Source organism: Cibotium barometz, chromosome 28 (assembly GCF_041138505.1).
Source record: "Cibotium barometz isolate CiBa-2024 chromosome 28, ASM4113850v1, whole genome shotgun sequence".
Lineage (NCBI taxonomy): Eukaryota > Viridiplantae > Streptophyta > Polypodiopsida > Cyatheales > Cibotiaceae > Cibotium > Cibotium barometz.
Genome location: NC_141073.1, coordinates 5,000,755 through 5,015,552, shown reverse-complemented (window position 1 = coordinate 5,015,552; position 14,798 = coordinate 5,000,755). Strand labels below are relative to the sequence as shown.

The following is a 14,798-nucleotide window of genomic DNA, read 5'->3' as shown; positions in this document are numbered from 1 at the left end:
CCAACGCACATCCCACAACCCATCCAAACCATGGTTTATGCACGAACCATGGTATGCCTTGTATGATTTGCATGTGCAATGATGCGATAGATCACATGCCCAACACGTGTAGAAAAGAGACCTCCATTAAACTTGGCCCCATTTTTAACCATCCATTTAAATTTCAATAACCTGAATACATTCCAAGACTATGGTGATTCTCTTGCTCTACAATAGCCTGGATATATTCCATAACCATGGTGATTCCCTGTCTAAGCCTCTCTTGCAACACAATAACCTGAATACATTCCAAGACTATGGTGATTCTCTTGCTCTACAATAGCCTGAATATGTTCCATAACCATCCGAAGTTTCTCTTCCTTGTTTGTGGAAGTAGAGACAGCTTACAGCTTTCTTAATTTCCTCCCAACACCATAAATAAGGCAGGTTTGTAGCCAGCTAACACTATAAATAGGGCCCATAGCTAGGTCCATCAAGGTTTCTTGGCTGCATCAAATTCTCTAGCTCTTGGTTTACACTAATGTGTATGAGAATCTTACACCCATATCCACCTTGGATATGAATTTATGTGGTCTGGCACTCTCTAGGCTGTCAATCACATGGGCAATTGGTGCAATTTGGGTGGCTTGCACAGTTGGTGTATTTTGGGATGCTAAACAATTGTTGGGCTCTCTCTTTCTCTTTTGCCCTAGTAGCTTGGATTAGGGCTTATACTTCTGACACTTCCTCTTCGGTCTTGCCACGTGGTAGTAAGGTTTGGCTAAGGTTTGTGTCTATAGGCATTGGGTTGCTCGTCAAGATTGGTCCCATGTGGACATGGATTTCCACATGCATAATAGGACTCATGTGTAAGGCCCTAGAGCTAACCTCAACTCCCTCATCCCTAAATTGATATGCTATTTAGTTAGGTGTAGAGGGTGCCAAGGCCGAACCCCTGAAGTAATTGGTTATGCAGCCTATCAAGTTATTGGCGGGTCTAGCATTTATTGCTTGAGTGGGGTTTTCTCTCCCTTGGTTGAGTATCCCTTCCATTGATTCAAGATCGGAGAAAGTGTTGCTACACTTGTTGAGAGTCTCAGCCCTATACCACATTGCATCTCGTCCCCAAAGAAGGTCGCGAGACAAAGGGTTGATAAGAGCCTAATTGGGTCAACACAGTTTCCTCTAAACTTGTCTCTAAAAACATGCCCAAATCGACTACATATCATTAAAGGCTATTAGAGGGTTAGGGGAATGTTTCAGAATATTTTATTTTTTTGGATTTTTAATGAATTTATTTATTTATTTATTATCATTATTTTTTTGGTAATGCGCTTTTTTCTGGCCAGTGGGTCCCTTTACTATAGAAATTTGTAAATTTTTTTGCATATAGGTTATGCCAAAATGGTTGCGAATGGCCTAAAAACTATAATAGGCAAGTTTGTGCGTGCATTATTTCAAAAAATACACTCTTTTTTTCCCCACCAGGAGCAACTTTCTTTTCTTTTTTTTTTAATTTTTTGATTTTTTTATGATTTTGATTTCACAGATTACCTGAAAAGGGGTGATGTCAAGAATTTCGAATTTTTCCTAGAATCCCTCTTTGACTTGGGACCTAAATGCAGCTAGCCAAAAAGGCTAACAAAATGTGGCCCAAATTATAGGAGGATTAAGCCAAGAAAATCTGTGTTATAAGCACTAATATAAATACATAAAAAACTTGCAAAACATAAAAATTAATTTGGTTTGTAAATTCTACCTTAATCATTGTTTTTATCCTAAATTCTCCATGTAAGGAGTCAAACTTGGGATAAGCCCCATGCCCAAAACCCAATTTTCAGGTCTATTTAACCAAATTCATTAACTTTCATGCCCAAATTCTATGCAAAAATAAAAAATGAATAGAAAACAGAAAATCCAGAAGACTGAAACATGAATTGCAAAAATTAAAAGACAGTTTTAGGACAAGAAAAATGAAACATAGATTTCTTAAAATAACAAGAATATGCAACATAAAATAAGAATAATGTAGCAAAGTATATAGTCCTTAATTCTTTTCTACTCCATTCTTGAAAAAACTAGAAATATGATACATTCAAACCATTCACAAGCTTTCAAAGTACAATGTGGCTATTCCTCGGTAGCAGTGCCACTTATGGAAGACCCTGGTGCCATCGAAGGACGTACTCAACACTATATGGCATGGAGACTTTATAGAACTACAGGCATAGGATTGATGGGTTGGAAGTCCTAGCATGAAGCCTGATCAAACGAGGGCCGTAGGGTGTGCGGGTGTGAGGGTTTTAAAAATGAGGCCAAGTTTACTGTTTTGGTAAACCAGGCCTAATGGAGGCTTCTTTTTTACATGTGATCTATCGCATCCTTTATCATGGTATTAGAGCCTGGTGCTCTCTATTAGGGTTTTGTGAGTGAGTAAAGAAGAGGGAAATTTTCTGTTTTGGAGCTATCCATTGGACCTTGGAGCAAAGAGAAGCTGGGAGTACACCCCTACTCAACAGATCTGAAAGCTAAGGACCACGGGTAAGCAAAGCTAAACAACCTTGAGTGGATTGCAAGTGATTCGACACAAGCAAAGCAAGATTTGAGTTGCCCAAAGCAAGTGAAAATTTTATTTTTTGCAAGCTTTAATGGAAAGCTTGAGAGCTTGATTGGAAGAGACAAATGCATGTATTAGTTGAAGGGAACATGTATCTAGCATATTGATGAATGGAATAACAATGCATATGAAATCCCTTGCTTGATTTTGGAGCAAATCTTTGTGATATTAAAGAGGTCAAATTTTGGTTTTTGAGCTACACAAGAACAGAGGATGTATGCAAGAAATTGGAGCCATTGGAGGGGGTCAACCTATGCACATTGGTGTGATTAGGGTATAGCCAAGGTCCCATATCTCATACCACATGCTTTCCACACTCAACCATGCCATTGTAGAGTAATTAAACCATCAACAAAGGGGCCAAAAGTCAGCGTAGAAATCCGCTCTGGAGGAGAAAAATTGAAGCAAGCCCAAATGAATGCACATCATGCATAATGAGCTTAGCAATTGGACCACTCTACATATGTATGTATCTTGTGATAGAACCCACAAGCACTATGGGTGCAATGATGCAAAAAAAGCTGGATTAAATAGGTTTAGCAGAGCTGTTAACTGAGATTAGTGAACAGAGCTTCACTAAATTAGCAATCACTCTCTCCTCTTTCAAAATTGGGCTAATTCCTTGCATACGGAGATAGAGCACAGTGATACAAAGCTAATGAATGCTTGGGCCTAAGATTTGGATGCATATCAAGTGAATGGAAAGTGGATTAGTGCCGATAATTAATAGTTTACAGGTTCCCAACCAAAACAGAGAGATATTTTTGGCATGTACTTGGCACTTTGTGAGCTCGGATGATGTTTATATGCTACATGGAGGATGTGTGGATGTTAATGTATATCGTCCACACTTGATTTGATCATTTCCCAATGTTTTGGAAGATTGGAAAGCTCGAAAAAACCCGTCACAACAAGGCAAAGTGGATTGTTTGTACATAGTTAAAAGCTCAAATGCTATGTGGATGATCTTATATGCATAATAGGAGAAAATTAAATGTTTTTGCAAAGTATTTTGGACGCATTTCTTAGAATTTTTGAGCGGCGCTAGGTTGTTTTCAGCATTTGCAAATAGTTTTTTTTGAGCGGCGCTAGGTTGTTTTCAGCATTTTGGGCTGTGTGGACAGCATTGGTGTCGAGGTTTATGTGTGCATGTACATGTCTAAGTTGATTATTGAAAATTCTCAATGAACATTGTGGTAAACAAAATGAGTGAGAGTCTTAATAAAATTGTTGGTGAGAAGCTTGATAGGCACAACTTCCGCATTTGGAAGTATCATATGATAAATTTTCTCAAAGGCAAAGGCCTATGGAACTTGGTGAGAGGCGATGAGGCAGAGCCAAGGGTTCCCCAAATGAATGCAACACTTCCCAGCTTACAGCACATCGAAATTGGATAGAGAGAGCTTTCAAAGTGTTGCATTACTTCTGGATATGTGTTACAAACACCATGTTATGCCATATATAGGACACACAAAATCCCAAGGATGCATGGGATACTTTGGTGAAGTTGTATGATACGACTATAGCACCAAAGAAGATGTAAATTGAAGTAGAAGATTCATGGTGTGACTCGAAGCAATAGATGTGTAAATGATTATGTGCAAGAGATCAAAGAATATGCTGATGCACTTGATGAGATGATTTCATTGCATATTGTGGAAGAGATGAAACTTGGAATAGGTGCCTCATCTAGCACAAATGAAAATTCAAGGAATCAAGCATTTTTCACTCATCATGGTGCTAGAGGCAGGAGGAGATTCAGTTCCACGAGGACGTGCAGGTGGCCGTTGTGTGGCTAGCAGGATCGATCACCACAATCTCAAAAGAATTTTCAGCCATCATTCGTGTGCTAGAGGTGGTGGTGGTTTTCACCCTCATGCTAGAGGAAGATCTGTATCTAGAGGCAGGGGGAGATGGAAAACATCGCACAACAGAATGCTAGTAGCATTGAGTGTCACTATTGTGGTAAAATGGGACATATGGCTAAAGACTGTTATAAAAAGCAGAATGACTTCCGTGCAGCATGGCAATTATGCATCATCTAGTAATGCAGAACATAAGGAGCACTTGTTTGCCCCCATGAAACATGTAATAGGTACTATGACATCACAAAGGAGAGTGATGATATTTGGTATATGGATTCTGGAGCGTCAAACCACATGACATGCCATGGTGAGTGGTTTGGCAGGATGACGCCTACACATCAGGGCTATGTTGCCTGGGGATGATACTCAACATCCTATTACACATGCTGGTAGTGTGCCATTGCGTATGCATGATGGCAGAGTAAAACCCATGTTAGATGTGTTGTATGTGCCGACAATTACAAAGAGTCTTGCATTAGTTGGTCAAATGGTGGATCAAGGAATGCAAGTCAGATTCAATGAACATGGTTGTTTTGTTGAGGACTTCAAAAATGGTTGCAAGTTAATTGCAAAGGGGGAGAAAGAAGGTAGATCGTTCAAATTGAGTGCAGGCATTCCAGAGTTGAAGTCTGCCATGCTTTCAAAAAGTCAAGGGGTTGTACCAGACATTGATATTTGGCATAAGAGAGTTGGGCATGTGAATATTCAAAAGCTGACATCTATGCAAGCAAAAGGTATATTTGGTGGTTGATGGTAGTAATCATAAATGTGAAGCATGTAGATTGGGAAGCAAGCAAGGTTGCCATTTCCAAAAGATGGTCAAATCAGAAAAAGATCATTGGAAATCATTCACAGTGACATATGGGGTTCAGCACACAGACTCCAACTATCAATGGTTTGCAGGTATTATGTCACATTTATTGAGATGAAATTACAGCAAGATGACTTGGATTTACTTCTTGAAAGAGAAGAGTGAAGCACTTGGGAAGTTCATTGACTTCAAAGCATTAGTGGAAAAACAGTATGGTCAATGGATCGTGTTTGAGGAAAGATGGTGGTAATGAGTACACATCACATGCATGTGATGCCTTGAGAGAAAAGCATACAAATGCTATAATCCAGTGACAAAACAGATTGTAGAAGACATCTCGAGGTCTTTGATCAAGTTTGTGAGGACTTAGGTGAGACAAATGAGCTTACAAAGACTAAGGACTTTAGCCTTACACTAGATGGCAAGGCTGATGAGAATGGTATCGGACCTTGAGAGTTGAAGAACTTCTAAATTTACCAGTCTTTGACGGTTATTCCTAAACCAGTTTGTGTGTGAGAGGGAGATCTTTATGGAGCACGGCTTCACAGTTGCACAAAGCTAAAACAAAAGAAGATAAATGAGTGAGAGATTTTATTAATCATCTCAAGCATTTGGACTCTTGTTGTAATCTACATGAGTGCTTCTCCAATCAACTGCTTGATCAATTCATCCACCACAGGCTTAAACATGAAGATATTTATAATTGTTTGGGTCATTAGAGGTATCACCACTTGGGAGGAATATCATAGCTATAATACCATCATCCAACTTGAGGATAACTTGATGTGATAAGGAGAGCCAAAGCTTTAGATTCTAAGTCTATTTGCAGTAGTAGCAGCAAAAGTAGTCGTATAGTTGTAGCACCACCACTATGAAACCTATAGCTAATGGGAACACCTTAGTGGAAATTACTTGGAATGACTTCTCTTTAGTGGAAATTACTTGGAATGACTTCTCAAAATCTCTTTAAGAGGAAATGAACAACAAAGCTCCAAATAATTAACACATATACCTAAGGAGAGAACATTCGTGTTTCATTTGTTGTCAAGAACATAGCACTAACAAATGTCCAATATTAAGGGTTCATTACAATGGTAGCTGTGGCTTTTATGGGTGCTATGGTCATGAAGCCTGAGATTACCAAACACGCTTTATAGCTAGCCTTGTTGGCATCACCACAAACACTAGCCCTCTATCTTGTGAGACAAATCAAGCAATGGTTGAGCATCCCACATAATAGTTCCTATCAAAGGGAAATGTGCATAATGCACCCAATGTACCATTACCTTCACTAGTCTTAGGACCGCAACCACCTCCACCATTGGTGATACTTCTAATCAAGTAAGCTTCAAGAAGCGTGTTGATTACTTTGATAATATAAGGTGGATTTTGAACCCATTCCACTCTTCTTTGAGGACCCCATGGATCTTCATCCCCTTAATCAAGTAAGCTTCAAGGAGCCTACTGATTACCAAGAATATAAGGTGGATGTCGAGTCCATCCACTCTTCTTTGAGGACCCCACAAAGCTTCATTTGGAATATTATGTAGTGGATGGGAGAGGGGGATTCAAGCTAGTTTACCAACTTGCCACTATGGGAAGGGGCCAGGACATCAATGCAATGGGGAGGAAAATGCCTCTTCAATGTTACCACTATCAAGGTCCCCATCGAGTTTTGGAATACCTTGTAATTTTTCCTCAACTCAACCAAGCTATGCCCTCAAACATGCCACCAGCTACTTGTAACTATTGTGGCATAGATCATTGCATTAAAGACTACCCTAATAAGTTTGTGGGGTGACAAGTACATTGACAAGACCCATAATCACACTAGTAAACATGATTGTGTAAGATTAAAAACAAAGGCAAATCTCAAAAAATCTAGATATCCCACACCTTTGAATGCTATCACTTGGCTACAACCTCAGAACCAACATGTTCTCAAGAAAAAATCTACGGCCTTGATAGAAGATTCTAAAAAAAAGAAGGGCCATAGGAGAAAAAATTCAATTAAAAATGGGAAAACAAAAGAGACCAAAAAGATAAATCCGAGAACACCTCAAGAGAGCCAGTCTTCACTAGGGACCTGGATGAGGACTCATACTCCTTGGACACAAGGGCCGATTCTGAACTTGGCAATGAGATATCACCCAAAACCTCAAATACAAGAAAGGAGACCCCAAGGGAACTTGTAATTCTTAAAATTAAATCACACATAATGAAACTTGGCTCTTATCCTGACCCTTAGAAGGAAATTGAGCAAGTCCAAGAACTCCATGATTTAGTTTACTAAAAAACAAGAGGAGCTAGAATCAAAGTCCAAGAAAGTGAGTCTTAGTTATTGTACACCATAGTACCTTAATGAAAGTCCAAGAAAGTGAGTCTTAGTTATTGTACACCATAGTACCTTAATGACTACTATTGTAAACCCAATCAAGTGAGAGTCTCAGTTAGTGTACACCCTAGTACCTTAATGACTACTATTGGGACTCACAAACCCTTGGATGTGCCCAATGTCATCATGGAAGAGACTGAGTCCTCCACCACTCACATAGTTTGACCCTGACTGGTTCAAAGGACAATTACCATATGGAAACCCTAAGATCATCTTGAGAGATGGATTTTCCTATCCTAATAACACCTTTCTATGAAAGGAGGTGACGAGTTCCCAACTAAACATCCCCAAATTGTTGGATTTTATGGCCTCATAGACAAGTACAATGATAACCACCCAATTGAGTGGAGATCTTGAATTGTTTAAAGTAATGAGAGCTCTCCTTAATGGAGAACTTAATGTAAGATTACCACAATTTCAAAGGTACGTGCCCACTATCTAATGGAGGCACCTCGAGTCATGCCTGAATCAACAATCCTAATGGAAGAACAAAATGCCAAATCTAAGGTTATTATTCCACTTAATAAACTGAGACAATACTTTGAAGGTGATGATTTCAATGCATTACTACCAGTCTGACTGCCAAGGGCATCACAAAAATGAGAGTCCTAGATGGTGGTGTGGGAGTGAGCATAATGCTAGGAGAAATGCTAGGAGAAGATGGTCAAGCCGCATTTGGAAGTCCTAGATATCATTCTGAAAAAGATGGTTGATGGGACTGTTGTCGGATGTTACGAGATTTAAAGATCAAGGTTCTTAAACATTAGGTTAAACATATTCTCATTGTTATGGAATTTTCCAAACAACTTGAATCATATATGAGATGATCTTAGGATGCCCCTTCATGACAGAGTGCATGAATGGTCTAAGAACCATGTCTACCTCCAATTAAATAATTCCATCATAAAGGTTGATCTTGTGGCTAGCCATATTCATCCTATAGGTAATGGAGGACTTTTGGAAAATCATTTGGACACCACCACTCTTTAGCCTTGTTGTTGCAATATTGCTATACTTGCAGAGAAGAGACTGATGTAGGGAGGAACCATCCTATAGGGGTGCTAAAAAATAATCTATTGACCCTAAAGATGATCTAAATTGGATACATATGATGGCTACAATCGATAGTTGGGGAACCAGAGAATCTACATGGGTTACACCTAATGGTGAAGAGCTTCCAAAGGTTGTGCCATTATTACAAATGATTTGTGCTCTATGTTTTGATGTTGAAGGGATTGGTTATAGCGAACTTGAGTCCACTGGTGGGGGATTTCTCTGACACAAGCACCAATGATGGTGATGAGGAGTCTGAAATAGAGGCAAGAATTGATACCAACTCCTCAGATAATATGTGTAAAAAAGAGCCGACAATATCAAGAGAAACCAAGGGAAGTAAAACTGAAACTAGGAGTAAGTATGAATCTGATATTGAATCCCAATTTGAAGAAAGGGATGAGGTTCCTCATCTCCAAAAATAGTGGAGACATAAATGCTATGCCACCAATCATTAATAAAAGGCTACAAGAGAGGATAACTATTGCCCAATGGCTATAGTATGTTGGTGCATTCAATGCACGTTACAAGTTTATTAACAACTGGGGAGAGAAATTACAAAAAGTTATGTATTGCATGCAACCGTCCTCCTAAGTTAATAGCCAAAATCAATGTCATTGATAAACCAAAGCTTAATCATTCGGCTAGGCAGAAAAGGAACAAAGAGTTGGCCCCAAAAGAGAACGAAGTGGAAGTTGTAGAAGAAAATTAAGAGCCAACACCTAACTTGCACCTTGTCCCAAAATGAGAAGGAAGCAAAAGCTGCAACTAAGGCATTTGAAGAAAATTAGGAACCAACACTTAACTTGCACCCTGTCCTAGAGCACTATAAATCTTTTAAAATTAGGGACCGTAAGTTAGTGTTTCATAATGTCACATGAAAGTTGACAAGTGAGGCAGTAATCTGACGCTTGCTCATATCTGCTACTATGAACTCATGTAGGTGCTTGAGCATGCTGTCTTTGGTGCACGGGTTCTCTGGTGTTGGAGGAGCAAACCCCGGGAAAGACTTATGGCATTGACTATGAGAAGACATTCAATCCGTTTGCAAGAATGGTAACCATGAGAGCTATCATTACTATAGCTACAACAAAGGGTTGGTATTTACATCAAATGCATGTAAAGAATGCCTTCTTGTATGGTGATTTGCAACAAGAAGAAGTAACCATGTTATAACTTATGAGTGATACACACCCAAATTTTGTGTGTGTAGGTTATGCAAAGCCTTGTATGGCTTAAAGCAGGCACCTAAAGCATGGTCAAACAAGATCAGGGAGTATCTTGTTACCATTGGATCTTCTGTGCCGTTCTTGTAGTAAAACCCAAATTCCTTTGCAAATTATCAAAGGGATCCATTGGTACTACATATGCAATACGTTAGCAACAGAAATGGCTTGTACCTAAGTTTTTGGTTAGAAAGCATCAAGAATAAAGGAAAAAATAAACTTGATAATGAGAAAAGGAGAAGCTTATCAAATTTTTACTAGGAAAAGTTGAATACAATAAAGGGTGGGAAAGTGTCAAATTTCAGCTTTTAGAGTTTTCTTTGCACAAATGTTAGCAAGCAGCCACATCAAGCACCTCTAACATGAGGAGAGAGAAAGATTGATTTTATATTTGTCTTTTGAATAAAAAATACCATGAACTTTATCTATTTTGTTCAATTTCCCTCATTTTTGGAGTAAAATTACTGTAATGGTAGCCCCTCTCCCCTTTGTTAAGAGCTTTATTTTCCAACATGATAGAAGGCCCAAAAATGACCTCTAAATTCCCCTAATGCCCTACATCAGGGTTCTAAGGTCAAGAAACTCATGCCCCCCTATGCCTCTACAAACATACTGTCAAACATCAAAATTAAGATTGAGTGGAGACCAATAAAACATCCCTAAAGATTAAGTACAAGTGGAAAGTAGTGGTGGCCTCCACCTCGACTCATGTGCTGACACCACCTTCAAAGATAGTCAGAAGAGTCCATGGATGTATCACCAAGTCCATGTGTATGGTGGCCGTAGAAGAGTCACCCATGGTGCCAAAACCCCAAGTGGTGATGTCAAGGCTCATCACCATGGTCCCACAACATTCCTGTGTGCGCACCACACCCGTGACACCAACTTGCCATCTAGAAGGCCAAAGTTCAATCAAGTGCACCAGTAAGCCAATGGTGGTGGCATTTTTGCATTTTCTCAGTGTAACCACACAGTAGTAAGCCAAAAACCTTAAACCCTAATTATATGTCAGTAGTAAGCCAAAAACCTTAAACCCTAATTATATGTATGTAATGTAGCACCCCTACTAATTGTGCAGACATATCTAGTACCAATCGTATATGCACATCTACAACCAAGAATGATTAATAACCTAAAAACCAAAACAAAATATAAAAAATTAAAAAATTAAAACAATCGCACATGCACACACACACACACACACACACACACTTGCGTGCATACATGCTTCCATGTGCACACAACCCTCACACATAAGCACCAACATGTGCACACACGTGTTGGTGCTTGTATGTGTGTGCACACAACGCTCACACATTTGAAAATACACATAAAATCCATTGTGCACAACCCCCTCTATCCATGCACATATAAAACAATTCCATATGCACACACATAAAACACATGTGCACTCTCTACCACACATGCATACATACAAAGACTTGCGCACGCTCTCTAAATACACTCACACACTTATACACACATGTATGTGCACACAATGCTTTGCATGGTGTGGAGAGAGAGAGAGAGAGAGAGAGAGAGAGAGAGAGAGAGGTATGTGCATGAGTTGAGGTGATGGTATGCAACTTGGTTGATGTTATTGAAGGTTGTATAGTTAGAGAGGAGATTTTTAAGCTTAATTATTGAAGGTTGTATAGTTAGAGATGATACCTTCAAGCTTAATTATAAAAAAAAAGCATATAGAAAATACCCTTGTTGATCATTAACAATCTTGGAGGGGACTTCGAGAGGATTGTAATTGGGGAGAAAATAAAACATTTTAATTTGTGGGATCGTTTTACGTCCCATATGTGAAAGTGATTAGAAAATCACTTTCACATATGGGGTGGAGGGAAACTAGGGTGGAAATGCTAGTAATGCTTGTTTAGGGGTAGGGCGGGCGTAGAGGGAAACTACGAGGGAGTAGTCAATGGGATAGTGGTGTTGAATGGAGGTTGAACATTAGGGAGACTAGGAGTGAATAAGGGTGGAAAAGTTGGGACTAGGGGGTTCCATATCCCCCTTTTGAGGACTCTGATCATTGCTTTAAGATCTCTAATGATTTCCTTATGAGGCCCTTTTTGAGTCCATATCCCCCTTCATATTTGTGGGGTGGCTAGACAAGTAGGTGTTGTGGATATCATGCATCCAAGCCACATCACTCACTCTGCATGCCCACTCAACTTTGTTAACAGGATTGTAAATGTGACATCTTGCATAACTTTGACCTTTAACTTATTTAATTTATTGGTGATCATAAACCACATCTCATTCAACTTCATCACATAAATAAACTAGAGGATGTATTCTATCATGGTAGTTGTGAATGTCTTTCTCTTTGCCTTGAAGAGACTCTAAGAAACGATAACAATTTCTTTTCTTTTTAAAGAAGGTAAGCATCAAATAGCATAGGAAATACTTTTTTGTTAAAACATAACAACAATCTTTGATGAAAACTAGAATGCTTGGGTACCCTTATCTTCTTGATGGCTTGCATTTGTACGAGCATGATTTTATTCGATGTGAGGAATCGATGGACACATCGATAGAGATCTCAGAGAACATCGCAAGGTAGATAATTCCAAATTTATTACCACATTTGAATCTGAGTTACATGTCATTCATCAAGTCATAGGATTTTCGTGCTCGTTTGTGTGAGTGAAGTTTTAAAAGAAAACCATACATAAAGTATGGTGGGGAGTTGGCATAGTTCTCCCCAAAATTTAATAAACATAGGAGAATGTGCCCTTCCCTCGTTTCCCAAATAGCACTTTTGATATCGAAAGTGGACCAAAAAACCTTCAGTGTTGAAGCTCATTTTCAAATGTGGTAATGAATTTTACATTTTCTAATTTGCAAGGTACTTTTTAATGCCCATCGAACAAAAGAACAGGCTTCAAGCTCATCGATTATGGATATCAGTCTAGCATTGCTCCCAAGTATGCTCTCAAATTCATAGTCATTCGAGCATTTCAAATATGCTCTACACTACACGAAGTATACTATACAAGAACTCACACAAAACATGGTAAAAGAATTAAAAAGAAAACAATCTTGTTTTGCAAGCTTCAGAGCATGGAGTGCACTTGGTTTTGATGATGATGATGTGTATGTGTGTGTGTGTGTGTGTGTGTGTGTGTGTGTGTGTACTAGGAGAAATTCGTGTGTTTGATGGAGGAGACATTTACAATACATCTCCATAATATCGTGGTGATCAAGCACAACTCATACATGTTCCAAATGCATGACAGAAGTAGTAGTATGACAGATCATATACATAGGCCAGATACACAAAACAGGAAACCTATAAAGCGTTAACAGAAAGAAACCTTGGGTCTCTAGAAAGGCAGCAGTAGCAACCTTGTCACTAGCCTCCACGCGTACGGAGGACCAGGTGGAGGGTGGAATCCTCCTGAATGTTATAATCAACGAGGGTGTGACCATCTATGTTCTCCGTCGAAAATCAGCCGGGCGGGATCCTGGATCTTTTGTTTCACATTGCCAATGGTGTTTGAGCTCTCAATCTCCAAGGTTATAGTCTTCCAGTCATGGTTTTCATAAAGATCTACATACTTGCACGCAGGCGGAGCACCAGGCTTCTTCTGGATGTTGTAATCAGCGAGGTTGCGGTCATCCTCCAATTGCTTTCCGACAAAGATAAGCTTTTGCTAGTCGGGCGCGATACCTTCCTTGTCTTGGATCTTAACTGCATCATAGATCTTATCCTAGCTAGGATATACGATGGTATAGTTTCTCTCAAAACAAGCTTTGGACAAAGGTTTGATTTACCATTTTTCTTAACTGCACGGCCGAACTCGTACGGTGAAAGTATGCACCTCTACATAATAACATAATAAGAGGGCGCACTACTGTTATTATATTACAACATCATCATGTCCCGATGATGTTTCAAACAACGCTCAGGTATGAGTCAAGAGATTTGTAGATTCTCTGAAGTTCCTCCTTGATGAAGTCGTGGAAGGTGATAGCGTGCGCTACAGACCGGGTTGCACACGTAGATTCTTCATCGTCTCGCTCACAAGTGACTGCTTATTGCTTGGCCGTGGTATGTTCTTGCCAGTTAAGGTTTTGACGAAGATCTGCATACCTCCACGAAGACACAAGACAAGGTGGAGGATAGACTCCTTCTGGATGTAGTCGCTAGGGTTCAACCATCTTTGAGGTGCTTTCCCTTGTGAAGATTAGCCGACACTGGTTGGGCAGGATGCCCTCCTTGTGCATGAGCCATGGATGCTCATGTGCAATGCAACTGGCTGTAGGAAACCGCCATCACCACCATCACGTAGATGGGCTACAATCGGGCTACACCTTACTCACAGTCGGCTGGCTATTGTGCTGCAAAGCGTGGCCGAGCTCATCTTCTACATGGACTGATGGCATGCGCTGCAGGTTGGGCTGCACACATAGCTTCGTCATTGCCTCGCTCATAAGTGACTGCTTATAGCTTGGCCGTGACATTGTCAATGGTGTTGGAGCTCTCTACCTCCAGGGTATGGCTTCCGCCATCTTCGAGCTGCTTTCCCGACGAAGGTTAGCCGCTGTTGGTCGGACAGGATGCCCTCCATGTATTGGATTTTAGTCTTAACGTTGTCGATGGTGTCCTCCAAGGTGATGGTCTTGCTGGTGAGGGACTTGACGAAGGTCTGCATGGCGGAAAGGGGAAATTGAAGCGGATGTAAATCTATTTTTAATTTTTATAAAAATTACTTTTAGCTATATTTGGGTAGCCACACGTGGTTAAAGCAAGCATTTTAGGGTACCCAAGGTAAACATGGTGTTTATTTTCTAAAAAGATCTTAAAAAATATATACACTAATTTACTCTGTAAATT

At 39.7% G+C, this 14,798-nt stretch overlaps 1 pseudogene; it reads right to left on the bottom strand.

Moving 5' to 3' along the window:
* Positions 1 to 13,313: 13,313 nt before the first annotated feature.
* Positions 13,314 to 14,616, bottom strand: LOC147622409 (polyubiquitin 11-like; annotated as a pseudogene).
* Positions 14,617 to 14,798: the final 182 nt, after the last annotated feature.